The sequence below is a fragment of the Parambassis ranga genome, unplaced genomic scaffold (genome assembly GCF_900634625.1).
Source record: "Parambassis ranga unplaced genomic scaffold, fParRan2.1 scaffold_218_arrow_ctg1, whole genome shotgun sequence".
Lineage (NCBI taxonomy): Eukaryota > Metazoa > Chordata > Actinopteri > Ambassidae > Parambassis > Parambassis ranga.
The window spans coordinates 22,501-37,500 of record NW_021144765.1 but is presented as its reverse complement, the minus strand read 5'-3'; the positions used below and the strand labels follow the sequence as shown (position 1 = coordinate 37,500).

Below are 15,000 nucleotides of genomic sequence, written 5' to 3'. Positions count from 1 at the left end.
AAGTCCTAACATCTCATAAGCTGTGGGTCAAATCTGAAAGTGACCAGGAAAACAAACTCACAGGAAGGGTGGGTCGTAAAATGGGGTCATAGGGGATGAACACATTACTTCAATCAAGATCTAGATTTACAACCTTAGCTTGATATCAACCAGAGCTGTCTCCAAAGAACAGCTAACAAAGGAAATGAATTACAAAAGTCTATGAGAAGTAGGGAAATTACACACTTCTCAATACCTTCAGTATACCTGTCTTCCTTTGATCTTCTGTAAAACTTACTTAACACATAAGTACTAATAAACACATTACAGTAATATGCATACAGAAATGAAAACTTCATGTTAGGGACACACCTCTAGATATGTGGACCCACACCACATAACAACATCATACAAAATAAAATCTTTCACCTAACAGTTCCCCCTTTTGAGCTCATTTAAGAGCTCACAACGGAGCCTCCTCATCCTCATCTCCCTCAGGCACCTCTGCTGCTAACAAAGGCATTTGATATGGCTGATATACACCTATATCCTTCTTCTCAACAGCTGATACAATTAATCTATTACACAGACTACGCATGCAAGGTATGCAACAACATGTAATCAAAATAGCTATAAAAACTGTAAGGGAAGTCATTACAGAAATGATTAAGGTTTTCCAGGGACCAGACCACTTATTTAGCCAGCCATCTAAAGAGTTATCAACTCCTGAGTGCTCATGCATCTCCTGAGATAGGGTTCTGAGGCCTTCTAATGCTCTTGTCACCTTACCATCCGGGGCAGTGTTGTTAGGAATAAATGTACAGCACATTTCACCAAACATAGCACATACCCCTCCTTTTTCTGCTAATAACATATCCAAAGCCATCCTATTCTGTACTGACATCAGAGAGGTGGGGGCCAGCTGTTCAGAAAGACCTTCTACAGCATCCCTGGTTAAATTAGCTAACCTAAGAACATTATAATGCACATAATTAATTCTGTCAACATTTTTATTAGGAGTCACTGGAAAAAGAGCAGAGAGAATAGGAATGTTCTCAAACCCTGCTGTAACCTGGTCAGCCAATTTGAATTCATCTGGAACGCCTCTTGGAACCCCTATTGCATCTATGTAGGTAGGACTGCCTAAGGATAAATCAAAGTGGCTTGCGTAACGCTTTGTGATGACATGTCGCCGCCGTCTGCGAGTCAGCGCCGCATTTAGTTGTTGGGATGGTGCCCTGGTAGCTTTCTCACCTACTATCTGCAATGGAGACATCAATCTGACCATAGAACATAAACCCCTTCCGTCTACTCGTAAAGAAACAAACAAATGAGGCCCCCCACAGTAATAATATAAATCCGCTCCAGCCTTTGATCCTAAAACCGAGGTATTACGCTGCACCACCGTCTCACACCATGATACATCAATATTTCCATTATTAACCGTTCCTGTGCCTGTCATGTTGAAACATGTATAATTACCAGTACCCTTCCATGGCCTGAAGGGTCCAGTTTTAGTTTGTTCACTAATTGGTGGGAATAAAGAAGACAACGTGGTACAATTTGATGGAGAGACTTCACGAGTCATGGCCATAATACAACCAAATCCCCATGCATCATCTGGATACAATGGGGCGGGTTCAGTGTACAAGTGGGGTCGCGCTGATGCACAGGCAACACAATCTGACATATTTTGCTCCCTCACCTGTTTCACCATCCATCTGAGCCAAATATTATCATCCTCATAACCAGTAGACAATGCTAATACATCGAATGGGGTAAATATAGTGTAATCATGAACTACAACATCCTTCTGAGGTGGGGGAGTTGGCGATGGGTTAATCAGTGCTGGTTTATCGAGCAAATTAATCTTAATCAATCCTACAGGATCCCTACCAGACACGTCTACTCCTACGACAATATAAAAATCATCGGATTTGGAGTCCCAACATTGGCCAGGCACTCCAGAAGGTTTAACATAAGGGTTTTGCTCCAAGCCAATAATTGATAGCATAATGGGATTCTGTGTGTGGCTCCAATCCCTTTGTATACGGAAAAACCCACTTAACAAGATCCGCCCATCTGAGGTTGTTTTAGCTGTTCTAGGTGCCCAATTTGTTGCCTGCCATACATGTTCCCATGAGGAACACCATCTCCAGGCCCCTGGCCATCCTAACCCACAAACATAGACGTTATACTCTCTCCACGATGCATTATGTCCTCCGCAGTTAATTACTGCACACAGATCAAAAATATAAGAGGACTCTGCACCCTTATAATAATCTAACTCTATACCCCTTTCTTTTCTCACACATGCATCTCCTCCTGTCCCTGGTGCTCTCCTCACTCTACGTATGCTGGACCCTGAGGGAAAAACCAAATCACTTCTCTTTTCACGCACATATAAACTCAAAATTACAACAGTTACAAATAACAAAATAAAACCACCAAACACTCTCCACTTTCCCCACAGTTCCATCTTGTCAGTTAAGGTCTTCTTGATAACAGGAACCAAAACCTCTGCTCCTGAAGCTTCAAACCTTCCTCTTGACAACTGCTCACTCGTGTCGGCTGTAATACACATCTCGTCCTCTTCAACCAGTAGGGTAGACTACCTACTGGTCACACTCCTGCGTTTAGGGGATTATTCTGCCCCTTGTATTTTCTCCTTGTCCTGCTTCGTCAAATGTCGGCCAGCGTCCGCCCTGGCTCCACGGCCGGGGTGCACTGGCTCCAATGATACCAGGTGTCTCCTTTCCCTTTCAGCCGCACCGCATGGGAGGTGCGCTTCACCACCTGGTAAGGGCCTGTCCACTTTATCACCTTCAGGAGGACCCACTCAGTATGTGGCGTGTCCTCATCTGGTCTCTCAGTCTCACCTTTCACCTGTAATGCAAATGCTGACACCAGAGCTTTGAGTTCATTAAAGTAAGGTTTATACTGATACCTTACTTCATACTCTGTTAATCTCAATGGACCAGCCGGTCCAGGAAACTGTCGACCTATAAGGAGCTCATAAGGTGTAAACTGTGTAACAGCATTAACAGAACATCTGACAGTCATTAGAGCGATAGGCAATGCTTGAACCCATGTTAATTTAGTCTGTGCACAGATTTTAGCCAATTTTTGTTTTACATTTTGGTTCATCCTTTCCACTTTTCCCTGTAACTGTGGGTGATATACTGCACCGTATCTATGTCTTAGGCCCAGAGCCTGCTCCACCTTTTCTAGGTCTGCACTCTTGAAGTGAGACCCATTATCAGATCTAATTCGTTCTGGAAATCCATGCTGTAGAATGTAATGATTAATCAAACACTATCACTGTAGCACTGTCCTCCTTCTTTGCAGGCCATGCTTCTAGCCACCCTGTGAATGTATCTACTGCCACCAGGAGATACTGACATCCCTGGTGCCTCTCCACCATGTCTGTGTAATCAATAACTATTTCCTGTCCAGGAACAACTGGGAGCGGAAAACTTCCCATATCCGGCCTCACTGTGGGTTTGGGATTATACTCATACATATTTTACACTCTTTTACCCAATTTTTAGTAATCTCTGACATAAATGGATGCCACCAATGTACCAGATTCCTCAGCATCTGTTTATGTCCAACATGCCCATGCGCCTCATTTAAGACACACTTCCTGAGCCCTGGTGGAAGCACTGGCTTCCCTTCTGGAGAATACATCGCATACATCTTGACTCTCTCTCTTGACTCTGCCCCCTCTACACCCAGACCATCTTTTCCTGGGAGAAGTTAAAGACCTGATGAGCTATTTTCTGCACCATTTTAATCATTCCTGCTGCATGTCTGGTGCAATCTGACTGTTTAACCAAGTTAAAACTCGGATTAAAACCTATCTCTTCTCCCCCTTTTTCTGAAACAGAACACCATGCACATCTCCATCTGTTTCAGAAACATCAAGTAAAATGAACTAAGTGGTCTAGGAGGGCTAATCCAACAGCACATGCCAGAGACTCCTTCAAGTCAATGAATGACTGCTCTACTACCTGAAATAACAATTTATGAGGATACTAGAAGAGCCAGATTAGTGTGGAAGTTGAGACTCTGAAAGAGACAAGAGTACAGTGACACAACAACTTACATCTAGAAATTATGTGGTAGTGTAGCTAACAGCTCCTGAGCCTTATGATCAGTCATTTGCTATACCGTCTGTTTGTGTTTGTGTTAAAAAACATGGCATCGTCTACTTTGTGAATGGTAATCTAATAAGGTTTGAGGATGAAGAATGCTGAACACCTTTCCGCTATGATAGCTGCCTATCAGAAGTAGCTTTACATTTCTTGACCATGGAGCCTAATTCTATAGCTTAATATTCTGGATGAATGGCTAATGAAACATGTGGCACACATTTTGAGCCACTTAAAACTATACATCAGCAACTGCTCCTTCCTCAGCCACAAACATATCATCTACTATGATGGACCAATTTCGTCCCTCTAATAAGGAAGAGAACCTCTCCTGGTAGAGAGATCCTCATGCCTGTCATAGAAGAGTGTAACATACAGAGGGTCTGTGGCAGCCTATAGGATCGGAGAGACATTATCCAGGGTTTCCACTGCTGTAATAGACTGAGGAGACCGCCCCCTTGAGGAAACTCAGGCAGGAGGCAAATCCAGTAGATATCTGCACAAGTCATCTGTATCTTAGTGGTGTCATCAGCCACTATCCAGTTACTCCAACACTCAGGGAGCAGGCAAAGTTCTGTTCATCAGTGAATGTCACTTTTAGTCCATCTGGGGAGCACATAATGGAGGTTCCAGTTTTGATCAACAAGTCTCTGCCCATCACATTCACTGGTGATGAGCTGGAGCAAATGAAACAATGTCTGTGCTGGTCTGCTAATGCAGTTTCACAAGTTCTGTGAATGGCAGATGTTGAAGTTCCCCAAAGAAGCCAACCGATGGAATGATGTCAGATATCAGTGTGATCCTTGGATGCCATTTCCCTGGGTAGGATACCAGGGAGCCCCTTGTGGACAATGTAGGGGTTGCACTCTGTAGGGACAGTCTTTTTCCCAGTGGCCAGGTTTTCCACAATAGAAGCAGTCACCCCCACGCATACCGCTGTATCCACCCCTTCCATGCCCCCCTCCCCTACGGCCACCCCTCTTGCTCCAGTTACCTCCTCTATGACTTTGGCACCACCCATCACGATAGTGGGTACGGGTGACCCAAGGTGGGGTTAAATACATATCAGGTTCTCCCACAACTGGGGACTGTGGCTGAGGTGGGAGAGTGGGCTGAGGCTGAACCACCCTCTGTGATGCAGGTGTGTATTTCTTCATTTTCCTCTGATATGCTGCTTCCTTTCTAGCTTGAGCTAACTGCAGCTTTAATAGTTGTGTCTCTTTGTCAGTGTGTAGATTCATATGGTGTACAACATGTCTCTTCCAAGCAACAGAGTCACTTCCTGGTAAATCAGGGTCATTTTTCCAGGCCTGCTGAAGCAACAGGGGAAGCCCCTCTCTGTTGCCTGTCTATACCAGTGCTGCTGGGCACCAAGTTGACTAAAGTTCTCTCCTGTCTGTCTGTCTGTTACTCGCCCCCTCCCATCAGGGACAGTCATGATGGGGTACATCCCAGGAGGTGGGGTCTGAGATAAGACAGCGGCTACTGTGGAGGCGGGTGAATAAGGAGGTGGTATCTCCGCCTCCTGAGTTCCCTCGCTCTCTACTTCCTGTTTAATATCAGTGGTACTACCAGACTCCTCACAATCATCATCTATGCAGCACAGATATGCCTGATATAGAATCTTACGTTTCTCCTCATCAGCCTTCACTGCCTTCTTCAACTCAACTGTCTCTAATACTAAGGATCTAATAATCTCCTCCTTTCTCTCTCTCTCTAATTTAACTTTATTCTCCACTGTTGCAATCACACTTTTTAGCAACTTTTTATCATCTCCTTTCACTCCCTGTTCTGTCACCGCTTCACAAACCACTGCTTGCATTTCAGCAGCTGTCTTCTGCTTGTTGTCTGGACCTGCCTGTCCACGACAACGGCTTAACATCTTACCCATCTGTTCATCAATTGTCTTCCATTTAGACATGATTACCACTTACAAATTCCTTCTATACGTTAAAATTTAACTTCCTATGTACCTTCTTCTGTCCCCCACTGTGACTCTGGCAACAGAGACACACACCTTCACTTAGACACACTCTCACACAACCAACTTCCCACGTACACTCTGCACAACCTCACTTCTCTGCCGACGCAGAATCAGTTTTAAACACAATAGTTCTCCGACAGTGCGGACTACATAAAACAACCACGACAAAACAATACAAGACAAAACAAATCACCGGTTTATCTTTCTCTCAATAATACAGCGCTTTCTCAATTTACTTAGGCCTACATTTGAAACTTATTGCCAATCTTTTAAAACATTTTAAACGTATTGCCAATCAATCGTTATTTTTGCCAATCCACTTTTATTCTGGTTATGCCCAATCTTTACATCAAGTTTTTTACTTTTTCATTAATTTAACACACTTTTATTCTATTACTGCCAATCCATTCTTTCTTTTCAGGGGTCATCAAATTCCCTCGGGCTTTCAACCGAGCTTATCTATGCTCGCGTCCAAACATAGTCGGGGCTGCAAAACCCAATGACTTTTTTAAATTTTTTGTGTTACTCTTTTTATTTTAATATTTTATTTTAATTTTTGAATAATTCTTCAATTATGTGGACTCACAATTTGCCTCATACAATTTTAACTTTAAAACACCATACCAGTCACAGTGACTACTTAATTTAGAGTGTCCAATATGCAGAATTTGATTAAACAGGTTTCTGCTTACCTCGTTTGTTGTTGGCTAGCCAGTAGTCACTCAGTCAGGCAGGATGTTGTTAGACCCTCACTTCTTCAAACCGGGCGGAAACACCAAATTGTTGTGGAAGTAAAATCTTCTGGATCCTTCCGTTCATCTTCCCCGGTTCTTTGATTAAGAAGAAGTGGACAATATCTGGTCTCAAAATTACAATTTATTCTAACAGTAAAGAAGCAAGTTCTGAGTCACACAAACAGAGATCTCTGTGGTTGCCTGGCCTCACAGCCAGAGAACAATATGCCATTCTTGTAAACACCTTTTATCCTATCTTGAGATCGCATAAAATCATGTCCTTCCCTAACTCTGCACCAATGGGGTCAGCTCAACTGATATTTAGTTTACCTTATTTGGTAATGGGTAAACCTTAGAGTCAGGATAAAACAGAAAGAAATAGCAGGGGGTCCCCTTTTGTCAGTCGTAAACCTAAGTTGAAGATAAGTTCTCCAGGAGAATGATCACTGTACCATACGAGTGACTTTATGACGCCCCATAAAAGCTTACACCTCTTCCCCCATGTAAATTCACTTTAAGTCCTAACATCTCATAAGCTGTGGGTCAAATCTGAAAGTGACCAGGAAAACAAACTCACAGGAAGGGTGGGTCGTAAAATGGGGTCATAGGGGATGAACACATTACTTCAATCAAGATCTAGATTTACAACCTTAGCTTGATATCAACCAGAGCTGTCTCCAAAGAACAGCTAACAAAGGAAATGAATTACAAAAGTCTATGAGAAGTAGGGAAATTACACACTTCTCAATACCTTCAGTATACCTGTCTTCCTTTGATCTTCTGTAAAACTTACTTAACACATAAGTACTAATAAACACATTACAGTAATATGCATACAGAAATGAAAACTTCATGTTAGGGACACACCTCTAGATATGTGGACCCACACCACATAACAACATCATACAAAATAAAATCTTTCACCTAACACCCCACTGCCACCTCGCGCACCGCCACAACCTGTTCACCCACCCTTAATCACCCCTCCCCGGGCTAAACCAGGCAAACCGCGCCGGGAAAATCCTCGTGCCCCTGGTACCGTCGCGGTCATTGTGTTGCAGTGCTGAGCAGATGTTTGAAGAAAGAAGGAAAGAAAAAAAGGCTCTCTGTCAGCTTTGCTTCTTTTCTTAGACGCGTGTGCGCGCGTCCCAACCACATCTGCCGTAGCCTTTGTAGCCAATAAACAACCTTTGTAGCTTTTGTAGCCCGTCTTCTGTAGTTTTCGTCACCTGCTTTGGTATCAGTCAGGATGTATTTTATGCACGTCTTGCTTCTTTTTGCCCATCAAAGACCAAAAGTGAAGATGTTGGTTAGCAGGTAATGGTGGGGAGAGCGTCTAAGTGTATGTCAGGCGCGGTTACCGTGGTTACCAAAGGCCCAGAATTCGGAGATCAAAGGCAGGAAGGAACCTAACGTCCTCAATTGTCCACAGACAGAAAAGCTCACAGCACCCGGGATTCCCAGGCGGTCTCCCATCCAAGTACTAACCAGGCCCGACTCTGCTTAGCTTCCGAGATCAGACGAGATCGGGCGTCTCCAGAGCAGTATGGCCGTGAGCTGCTTTCTCCTCAGCTGCGATGTGCTTTTATGCGCGTCATACTGGCGTGGTCACGCTGTGACTCCGACGCGTCTTTGTTTTGCTCCGATAAGAAGATGTAGGAACGCTCTCTGTTAGCTTTGCCCTGCACACTGCCTTCCAACAATGCCCACACTCTCCTGCTCACCCACGCATCCTCCCACGAACCCCACTGCCACCTCGCGCACCGCCACAACCTGTTCACCCACCCTTAATCACCCCTCCCCGGGCTAAACCAGGCAAACCGCGCCGGGAAAATCCTCGTGCCCCTGGTACCGTCGCGGTCATTGTGTTGCAGTGCTGAGCAGATGTTTGAAGAAAGAAGGAAAGAAAAAAAGGCTCTCTGTCAGCTTTGCTTCTTTTCTTAGACGCGTGTGCGCGCGTCCCAACCACATCTGCCGTAGCCTTTGTAGCCAATAAACAACCTTTGTAGCTTTTGTAGCCCGTCTTCTGTAGTTTTCGTCACCTGCTTTGGTATCAGTCAGGATGTATTTTATGCACGTTGTGAAGTATACAAGGTTATTTAAGCAATGACATGATACAGACCATGTATGTATTTGATTATATAAGCTTACACTTAGAGAAAAACACATCTATAACTCTTATAGAGAGTTAGGGAGGAACTCTCTGATGCGGTGAAGGCCGAAGCACTAGGAGGTACGGATGTAACATAATTCATCCAACATAGAAGGGGCAAAGTATTTCATAGTCATAAATATGTTAGACCAATTATGATAATTAGTAGGTGGAGATAAAGGGGCAACATGTCCCAATATGGGAATACCAACGAGGGTCTTGAAGAGCTGTTTATCTATTATGCAAATGTACCTCAACTTTCAATAAAACAAGCCTGTGTCCAGGGGAGGGGCAGAACACTTATGGACGGGAGTGAAGCAGACTGAAAGGCCTGTGTTCACTAGGTGTTCTCCCTTTTGCAAAAGGTGAAACTACAAAACCCAGGGTATTTTCTTTCACTCAATGTTCTGAATACAGGAGACGGAATCTGACAATCCGGGGTGACCAGGGAAGGTCACGACAATTTGGTGGCCCGTACGGGGATAAAAGGTAATTATATTTTTCTCAGATCCGTCAATTGAACACAGGGGTTGATTACGAACAGACAGAGGACATGTGGCGCGCCAACAATAAGGTGAGCAGACCTTTTATATCTGCATTGACTACTCTAAAGTGTAACGTGTCCCGAGTCTTAGTAGTAATCTGTCTGTAAAAGCAAAAAGAACATTGACTGAATGAATTTAACTGTATGTGAATGAATATGACTACAGTGAAATAACCGTATGTGAATGTATATGACTACGGTAAATGAGTAATGACTACAGCTGTTTAAGAGATAAGTAAATGATGCCTGCAGAGGAATAATGACTGCAGAGGAATAATGCCTGCAGAGGAATAATGCCTGCAGAGGGATAATGCCTGCAGAGGAATAAGAGAAAAGGGGGTAGCAGAAAATCCTGAGTGTGGCGACTCCACCGGTGCTCTGACGAGGGGCCGGAAAAGCTGGGTTTGAGGCCCGGGGCTTGAGGAACCCTAAATCACTACATAAAGAGAGAGGAAAAGGAACAACAGGCAAACACATGGTATGGATGTTGGAAAGACTGGAAACTGAAACAACGACCGCACTAGTTAGGCGGAAGTTGTAGTAAGTCAACAGGCTTCCAAATTACAGATGTATAAGATTCTGGTGTCGTGGAAGAGAGGCTAGTCTCAAATCCACTGGACTGAGTACTAGGGACATAGCGTGCCATATTTCTCAGTCGGCCGGAATCCAGACAGTGCAGGGCACTGATTTATGACTGTGAGCCTCTCTAAAAGAGAGACGGCAAGAACAGATGAACTGTGAGTAGTCGGACCGGCTACAAGAACAGAGGAAAGTCCTGTGAGTTCAAAAGCACCCCTTACTGAGACACACAGCTGAGAGTGAAGCTGTAACACACACACATACTGAGCGCTCATATTACGGGTAATGCATGAATGAGAAATGTGGATGAGTGCCAGGGACGTGTGAGCTGAAGCAGCAGCACTGCTGGAAACCTAACCGGTGTTAACGTAAAGCAGTGGTCTGTTGAAGTAGGTTCACTCATGAACTGGATTAGTTGTTTTTTCTGATGTGTACACAGTTTGGTAGAAGATATAGAAACCTTGTAACTGCAGTTTTGTAAATTTGAATTTAAACTATAGTTTTGTAATTCCTACGTGACCACGAGATTAAGACTTTAATGACTGACGACATGGACTTAAGTGTGCACAGAGACATGACTGACGATGGGTGGGGTCCGCACAGCCCACTAAAGACGGTAGAAGAACAGCTGACGGTCTTAGGCGACATACTGAACCAGACTTATGACTCTAAGACTGCAGCGGCAGAAGTGATTCTTATGAAGGATGCTGTAGATAAGTTGTTGGCAGAAAGATGTTGTGAAAGTTGATGGTGAAAGATAGAGGAAGTTTGCAGAAGGAGTTTTGGAGAAAAGAGGGAGAAGCGAAGTAAGACAGAGAGAGGGCCAAGGAAAGTGCAGAGCAGTGTGGTTGGACTAAGAGAGGAAAATTTAGAAAGGAGCAGGAGAAGGCGGAGGAGCGAAGAACTCAGTGGGCGAGATGGGCTTTGGTATGTCAGGGTGTAACTCACCTCATGACAGGAAAGCCCAAAGCAAAGAAAGGGAAAACAGAAAAGAGTAGCGACCCTCCCCCTACACACAATCTAATATACTGCCCTTTATATCCTGTGCCTAGTGGAGCAGCCTGCCCCACCTTAAAATGGGATCTGAAACAGAGTCCAAGAGAATATATTAATCAAAGTAAAGATGCATGGATTAGATACACAGGTTGTCATCCAGCTAAATCAGGCATTCAGAGGGTGTGGTACAGGACCGCCGTCCTAAACGGGGTCCCAGAGAACGTGAAAAATGCCATGGAAAGTACACTAGACATGGCAGATTGTGATTCCAATGTGTGGGAGAGACATCTAAGATAAGTTAACTTTATTAATCCCGAAGGAAATTCTTGTGCCAGAGGAATCAAGATACATTAAATGTAGTTAAGTACAGAGTATGAGTGTATAAGTGTCACTATAATCCAAATCAGAGTATAGTACGCAGTATGGAGACAATATATGATACATGGATTTTTAGTGCATCATTTGACTCGTGCCCAGGTTGCAGCACACACACAAAGTAAGGATGTACAGGAATTATAGACTCAATTATTAAAAATGCAACTGGCTGAGGCCAGACAAAAAGCTAATGACAAAAACAAAGACAAAACTAATAAAGTCACGGTGGCCACTGAGGGCTCCACTATACCACCTGACACACCTTGGGTGCCACAGCTATTTTATCCTAATTATGATCAGCCGCCCACAGGGTCATACAGGGGCAAGGGACCAGGGAGGGGCAGCTGGGGAGGCCGGCGCAGAAGGGGTAGACCGCCTAGGGGACAGCTGAGGGGAGACTTCAGTCGTGACCGCTGCTACTACTGTGAGGAGCTCGGACACTGGATAAAGGACTGTCCATACATTATGGGGCAGTACAGCTGAGAAGGACAGCACAGTCGAGGGCGTGCAGCATCTGGTCCATAAGGGGCTTCTTTCCGCCCTGCTGGAGCTCCATGGAAGGTGCAGTTTTCTGTTTCCGGCTGGGAACAGGGAGGGGATAACATCTCCCGACAATGACACTCCCCACAGAGCAGCTCTGATGACATCGTTGCGGCAGATCCGATGTTGTCTATGCGAGTAGAAGATGAGACACTGCCTTTTCTGGTAGACACAGGGGCCACCTGTTCTACTCTGATTCATACATCTTCTAAGAAACTGTCAAATGACTCTGTCACAGTGATGGGCTTCTCTGGGGAGAAACAGACTCTGCCTATAATCACTCCAATGACTGCTCAGCTGGGACATCAGACTGTGTTACATTGTTTTGTATATTCACCCACAGTGCCTCTGGATATACTGGGAAAAGACTTGCTGATTAAGCTTGGAGCATCTATTTTATGCAGCCCTGACGGGTTGTCAGTGACACTGCCGGACGGCACCATGTTCCACTGTAATGCCTCTGACACAGGTGGACAGTATCTTGTGAGACCTGTAGCTGACCCTTGTGCGGATATCTACTGGGGTCTGTTACATGCAGAAACACCACACGACCCAGGAATCCTCTCTGCCTACCTGCAGTGGAAGCCCTGGATAGCCCAGCTCGAGCCATATGTCACTCCCCCTGACCCCCCTCATGTGACTTTGTTTTATGGCAGGCGGCAAACTGATTGGTATCATGATAACTTCACATGCTCCCTAGAGGAGAAAAACTGGTTGATTTTAGTCCGAGATATTTTTGTGACATCTGAGGGCGTAGCAGCTGGTGTGGATTTTACACTAGAACAACAGGCTTGGTATATGATCATTGACGAAGGGCATTCCCACGTCTCATTAGCTGTACATCCAAAACATCAGGCAAACGAATTAGGTGGCATGGTTAAACGTGCCATAGCTCAAACAGATTGGCAACCTACACCTATAGCACAAAACATGTACTCTCCATTTGCCAAAGCATATGGAATACATGTTTCAGCTACTAACACTGTTACATTAGCACACGAACAGCTTGCCAGATATCATGGAAGAGAAAAAACAGACCACCTTCTTGCTCAGGCTTTGATTAATGACTTACCAACACATTTATGGGCAGAGGGCCCCACTGATGTGGGCTTAGTGAACTGTGAGCCTGTGACATTCCGGGTTTACACATCTGAACCTTTGTGAATTAGATTTGGCTAATGCTTTCTTTTGTCTTCCTCTGGCTCATGAATATAGAGATATTTTTACACTACGTTGCAAACTACACTGGTCTCATACAGCCACTTAGAGACCTAGTTAGAGAACATGGCATGTGTAATTTAACAGCCCACCTAAATTGGACACAGGAAGCTGAACGCTCTTTCATTGAACTGAAACAATCTTTGGCTACAGCAGCAGAACTAGCCACACCAGACTACACTTTACCATTCTATTTAGATGTCTCTGGAACGGATACCTGTGCAAACGGCATCCTGTTCCAGAGAAAAGGGGGAGAGAGAGTAATACTGATGTACATGGAAAAAAAGACATCCTCAGTGCACACAACATGCAGCAGGAATAGCTAAGCTAATTCAGAAAACTGAACATATGGTCATGGGACACAGCTGTACGTACTCACAACACATAGTGTAGTCGCATATGTAAACTCAGAGACATTCACACTCACCCCACTGAGACAAAGGAGAATGAGCAAGATTTTGGAAGCACCAAACATTACCTTCACACATGATGGTATAAACATGGCAGAGCAGATAGAAGCTGGAGAGCCACACACATGTGCAGAGAGGGTAACCAGAGATGAAAAAGTCAGAATGGATTTACAGGCCACACCACTAACAGAGGCTAGAAATCTGTTCACAGACGGGTGCTGTTTCAGACATGACACAGAAGGACTCAGAGCAGCATACGCAGTTGTTGAAGACACACGGGAAGAGATGAGAACGCTAAAAGCAGAAAGACTGGAAGGACAGCAGTCAGCACAGAGAGCAGAGGTGAGAGCAGTGATCGAAGCACTCAAAATAGGGGAAGGACAACACATCAATGTTTTCACTGATTCAGCATATGCAGCAGGAGCAGTACATGTGGAGTTGGGCCAGTGGCTGAGAGTAGGATTTCTCACTGCAGATAACAAACCCATAAAACATGAGGTAGAAATGAGAGAACTTGTAGAAGTCCTGTTGTTGCCTAGCAAGGTAGCTGTAATAAAATGCAAAGGTCATGGAACAGGCGCTGACAGGATCACCAGAGGAAATAATGCAGCAGATCAGGCAGCAAAGCAGGCAGCAGGCTATGTTGAACAGATGATTTTGATGTGTTCAGAAACGGACTTACCTCCCCCTGTTGACTAGAATGACTTAACATAACTACAAAACAAAGCCTCTCCACAGGAAAAGACTTTGTGGAAAGCGAGGGGGGCAACTGACACAGGAGGAGTATGGAGGATGGACGACCCATACTGCCACCTGGATTGAGACAAACTGCCATGGAAGAAGCACATGGGGTAGGCCATGTGGGGTGTCGTGACAAACTGTCATTAAATTTCTGATTAACACCTACATTCCTAGACATGGTTTTCCTGAAAAAATCAGATCTGACAATGGAACACATTTCAAAAATAAAGACCTCCAGCAGGTGGAGGCTATGTTGGGACTGAAGCATGCTTTTGGTACTGTTTATCATTCACAGTCGCAAGGAAAGGTGGAAAGGATGAATCAAACCTAAAACAAAAATTGGCTAAAATCTGTGCACAGACCAAATTTATATGGGTTCAAGTATTATCTATTGTATTGATGTTCTGGTAATAACGCCATATAATCTACACCTTATGAGCTTCTTACAGGTCGATAGTTTCCTGGACCAGCTGGCTGGCTGACACTGAAAGAGTATGTATTATGATATTAACATAAACCATAATGAATTTAAAGCTTTGGTGTTAGTATTTAGCCGAGTGGGTACTCCTGAGGGTCATCAAAAGGAAGTGGTCG

General features: G+C 44.4%; 1 non-coding gene across 1 annotated transcript; it reads right to left on the bottom strand.

Moving 5' to 3' along the window:
• Positions 1-8,290: 8,290 nt before the first annotated feature.
• Positions 8,291-8,409, bottom strand: LOC114429706 (5S ribosomal RNA). The gene has a single exon (XR_003669884.1). It is a non-coding gene; the product is annotated as a 5S ribosomal RNA (ribosomal RNA).
• Between the last annotated feature and the right edge of the window lie 6,591 nt (positions 8,410-15,000).